The sequence below is a fragment of the Ovis canadensis genome, chromosome 14 (genome assembly GCF_042477335.2).
Source record: "Ovis canadensis isolate MfBH-ARS-UI-01 breed Bighorn chromosome 14, ARS-UI_OviCan_v2, whole genome shotgun sequence".
In the NCBI taxonomy this organism is placed as follows: Eukaryota; Metazoa; Chordata; class Mammalia; order Artiodactyla; family Bovidae; genus Ovis; species Ovis canadensis.
This window is the reverse complement of record NC_091258.1, coordinates 76,222,451-76,228,017: the sequence shown is the minus strand read 5'-3', so window position 1 is coordinate 76,228,017 and position 5,567 is coordinate 76,222,451.

The window sequence follows — 5,567 nt, the reverse complement described above, 5'->3', positions numbered from 1 at the left end:
AGGTGGGACCTATTATTTCATACAAAGAAACTGATAAAGAGAAACAGACCCAGTCTTAGAAAGCCAACTTATGATTATGAAAATAAAAGGTAGGGGAAGGGAGACATTAAGAGTTTGAGATTAACACATACGCACTATTTATTATCAGATAGATAATCCAAAAGGCCCTACTGAATACCACCGGGAAGTCTACTGAACACACCAAAATAACCTAAACGGGAAAAGACCTTGAAAAAGAATAGACATACATCTATGAGTAACTGAATCAAGTTTCTATGAAACGAACACAAGGACGGAAATCAACTCTACTCCAATAGAAAATAAAAATTAGATTTGTCAAAAAAAACAAAAAACAAAAAACCTCGCCCAGTGGTGCATGAAGAAATCCTGCCACCTGGTGGCCATGTTTGGTAACTACAATAGAAAAACCTGTGCTGATGGACACTTAACGCTTTCCTTCCTGGTGGCTCAGAGGTTAAAACTCTTATCAGTCTCTGCCCTGTTTCATTCCGCATTCCAAGGCCAAATTTGTCAGTTACCCCAGGTGTTTCTTGACTTCCTACTTTTGCAACCTAGCCCCTATAATGAAAAGGACATCTTTTTGGGGTGTTAGTTCTAAAAGGTCTTGTAGTCTTCATAGAACCGTTCAGCTTCTTCAGCGTTACTGGTTGGGGTATAGGCTCGGATAACTGTGATATTGAATGGTTTGCCTTGGAGACGAACAGAGATCATCCTGTCGTTTTTGAGATTGCATCCAAGTACTGCATTTCGGACTCTTTTGTTGACCATGACAGCTACTCCATTTCTTCTGAGGGATTCTGCCCGCAGCAGTAGATATAATGGTCATCTGAGTTAAATTCACCATTCCAGTCCATTTTAGTTAGCTGATTCCTAGAATGTGGACGTTCACTCTTGCCATCTCCTGTTTGACTACTTCCAATTTGCCTTGATTCATGGACCTGACATTCCAGGTTCCTATGCAATATTGCTCTTTACAGCATCAGACCTTGCTTCTATCACCAGTCACATCCACAGCTGGGTATTGGTTTTGCTTTGGCTCCATCCCTTCCTTCTTTCTGGAGTTATTTCTCCACTGATCTCCAGTAGCATATTGGGCACCTACTGACCTGGGGAGTTCCTCTTTCAGTAGCCTATCATTTTCCCTTTTCATACTGTTCATGGGGTTCTCAAGGCAAGAATACTGAAGTGGTTTGCCATTCCCTTCTCCAGTGGACCACATTCTGTCTGACCTGTCCACCATGACCCATCTGTCTTGGGTTGCCCCGCGGGCATGGCTTGGTTTCATTGAGTTAGACAAGGCTGTGGTCCATGTGATTAGATTGACTAGTTTTCTGTGAGTATGGTTTGTGTGTCTGCCCTCTGATGCCTCTCGCAACACCTACCATCGTACTTGGGTTTCTCTTACCATGGGGTATCTCTTCACGGCTGCTCCAGCAAAGCGCAGCTGCTGCTCCTTACCTTGGACGAGGGGTATCTCCTCACGGCGGCCCCTCCTGACCTTGAATGTGGAGTAGCTCCTCTCAGCCCTCCTGTGCCCGTGCAGCCAATGCTCCTTGGATGTGGGGTTGCTCCTCTCGGCTGCCACCCCTGATCTTGGGCAAGGGGTAGCTCCTCTCGGCCATGCTTCTGCGTGGTCCATCACAGCCAGAGCAAACACCCTCTTCCAACAACATAAGAGAAGACTCTACACATGGACATCACCAGATGGTCAACACTGAAATCAGACTGATTATATTCTTTGTAGCCAAAGATGGACAAGCTCTATACAGTCAGCAAAAACAAGACCAGGAGCTGACTGTGGCTCAGATCATGAACTCCTTATTGCCAAATTCAGACTCAAATTGAAGAAAGTAGGGGAAACCACTAGACCATTCAGGTATGATCTAAATCAAATCCCTTAGGATTATACAGTGGAAGTGAGAAATAGATTAAAGGGCCTAGATCTGATACATAGAGTGCCTGATGAACTATGGACGAAGGTTTATGACATTGTACAGGAGACAGGGATCAAGACCATCCCCATGGAAAAGAAATGCAAAAAAGCAAAATGGCTGTCTGGGGAGGCCTTACAAATAGCTGTGAAAAGAAGAGAAGTGAAAAGCAAAGGAGAAAGGAAAGATATAAGCATCTGAACGCAGAGTTCCAAAGAATAGCAAGAAGAGATAAGAAAGCCTTCTTCAGCGATCAATGCAAAGAAATAGAGGAAAACAACAGAATGGGAAAGACTCAAGATCTCTTCAAGAAAATTAGAGATTCCAAGGGAACATTTCGTGCAAAGATGGACTCGATAAAGGACAGAAATGGTATGGCCCTAACAGAAGCAGATGATATTAAGAAGAGGTGGCAAGAATACACAGAAGAACTGTACAAAAAAAGATCTTTATGACCTGGATAATCACAATGGTGTGATCACTCACCTAGAGCCAGACATCCTGGAATGTGAAGTCAAGAGGGCCTTAGAAAGCATCACTATGAACAAAGCTTGTGGAGGTGATGGAATTCCAGTGGGGCTATTTCAAATCCTGAAAGATGATGCTGTGAAAGTGCTGCACTCAATATGCCAGCAAATTTGGAAAACTCAGCAGTGGACACAGGACTGGAAAAGGTCAGTTTTCATTTCAATCCCAAAGAAAGGCAATGCCAAAGAATGCTCAAACTACCACACAATTGCACTCATCTCACATGCTAGTAAAGTAATGCTCAAAATTCTCCAAGCCAGGCTTCAGCAATACGTGAACCGTGAACTTCCAGATGTTCAAGCTGGTTTTAGAAAAGGCAGAGGAACCAGAGATCAAATGGCCAACATCCGCTGGATCATGGAAAAAGCAAGAGAGTTCCAGAAAAACATCTATTTCTGCTTTACTGACTATGCCAAAGCCTTTGACTGTGTGGATCACAATAAACTGTGGAAAATTCTGAAAGAGATGGGAATACCAGACCACCTGACCTGCCTCTTAAGACACCTGTATGCAGGTCAGGAAGCAACAGTTGGAACTGGACATGGAACAACACACTGGTTCCAAATAGGAAAAGGAGTACGTCAAGGCTGTATATTGTCACCCTGCTTGTTTAACTCATATGCAGAGTACATCGTGAGAAACACTAGGCTGGAATAAACACAAGCTGGAATCAAGATTGCCGGGAGAAATATCAACAACCTCAGATATGCAGATGACACCACCCTTATGGCAGAAAGTGAAGAGGCGCTGAAAAGCCTCTTGATGAAAGTGAAAGAGGAGAGTGAAAAAGTTGGCTTAAAGCTCAACATTCAGAAAACGAAGATCATGGCATTTGGTCCCATCACTTCTTGGCAAATAGATGGGGAAAGAGTGGAAACAGTGTCAGACTTTATTTTTGGGGGGCTCCAAAATCACTGCATATGGTGACTGCAGCCATGAAATTAAAAGCCGCTTACTCCTTGGAAGAAAACTTATGACCAATCTAGATAGCATATTCAAAAGCAGAGACATTACTTTGCCGACCAAGGTCTGTCTAGTCAAGGCTATGGTTTTTCCTGTGGTCATGTATGGATGTGAGAGTTGGACTGTGAAGAAGGCTGAGCACCGAAGAATTGATGCTTTTGAACTGTGGTGTTGGAGAAGACTCTTGAGAGTCCCTTGGACTGCAAGGAGATCCAACAAGTCCATTCTGTAGGAAATCAACCCTGGGATTTCTTTGGAGGGAATGATGCTAAAGCTGAAACTCCAGTACTTTGGCCACCTCATGCGAAGAATTGACTCACTGGAAAAGACCCTGATGCTGGGAGGGATTGGGGGCAGGAGGAGAAGGGGACGACTGAGGATGAGATGGCTGGATGGCATCACTGACTCAATGGACGTGAGTTTGGGTGAACTCTGGGAGATGGTGATGGACAAGGAGGTCTGGCGTGCTGTGATTCATGGGGTCACAAAGAGTTGGACACGACTGAGTGACTGAACTGAACTGTGGAACGTAAAAATTAAATCTCAGTGTTCGAAGACGGTATGATAATGTATACACTAATAAAGCAACCAAAAATAAAAAATAAATCATGTTGGGGAAACAACTTATAATTGTGGGGAAATATTCGTGAGCATGAAACACTTTAAATTGTACAGGTCAGTGACCAAATAAGATAGCAGTTTTATATATATATATAAATATGGGCTTCCCAGGTGGCTCAGTGGTAAAGAACCTGCCTGTAGTGCAGGAGACGCCAGAGATATGTGTTTGATCCCTGAGTCGGGAAGATCCCCGGGAGGAGGGCACGGCAACCCCCTCCAGTATTCCTGCCTGGGGAATCCCATGGACAGAGGAGCCAGGCGGGCTACAGCCCGTGGGGTCACAAAGAGTTGGACATGAGTATAACAGATAAGCAATAGGATACACTGTAGAGCATAGGGGATATAGCCATTATCTTGTCATTACATTTTTTAAAGATTTATTTGTTCGTTTTTGGCTGTGCTGGGTCTCCGTTGCTGCCTGGGGTTTCTCTAGCTGCAGAGAGCTGGGGCTCCTCGCTAGTGATGGTGGGCGGGCTTCTCTCACTGTGGGCCTCAGGCTCCAGGGTGCACAGGCTTCAGTAGTCGTGGTCCATGGGCTCAGTAGCCGTGGTACACAGGCATGTGGCGTCTTCCCAGACCAGGGACTGAACCCACGTCCTTGCATTGGCAAGTGGATTCTCTACCACTGAGCCACCAAGGAAGCCCTATCTTGTAGAAACTTTAAGAAAATCTATTTATTTAGACTGCTGTGTCTTTATTGCAGTATGCGGGCATCTCTAATTGTGGCACACGGATTCTCCAGTTGAGGCCAGCAGGCTTGGTTGCCCCATGTGGGATCTTAATTCCCTTACCAGGGATGGGACCTATGTACCCTGCATTGGAAGGCAGATTCTTTACCCCTGGAAGCCCCAGTAGTAAGTTTTAATAGAGTATAGGAAAGGAAAGTCGCTCAGTTGTGTCCGACTCTTTGCGACCCCATGAACTGTAGCCTACCAGGCTTCTCAGTCCATGGGATTTTCCAGGCAAGAGTACTGGAGAGGGTTGCCATTGCCTTCTCTACCGAATCACTATGTGGGACTCCTGAAACTAATATAAGGCATTTATACTTCAATTTAAAAATTAAAGCTATTTAAAAGACAAGTTTTTTTTTTTTTAAGCTCTTTAGTTTGTTGGGGTAGAGCCGATTAGCAATGTTGTGATAGTTTCAGGTGAACAGTGAAGGGACTCAGCTGTACATACACAGGTATCGATTCTCTCCCGAGTTCCCATATAACACTGAGCAGAGCTCGCTGCGCTCTACAGTAGGACCTCATTGGTTATCCATTTAAAATACAGCAGTGTGTATGTGCTCATCCCAAATTCCCTAACTATCCCTTCCCCTCATCCTCTCCCCAGCCCCCCACCACTGTAAGTTCATTCTCTAAGCCTGTGAATCTCTTTCTGTTTTGTAAATTCATTTGTATCATTTCTTTTTAGAGTCCACTTGGAAAGGATCTCACAGGGTGTTCTTCCTTCTCTGAAAAGACAAACTATTTTAAAGGAAAACGTCTTGGGCCGGACTTC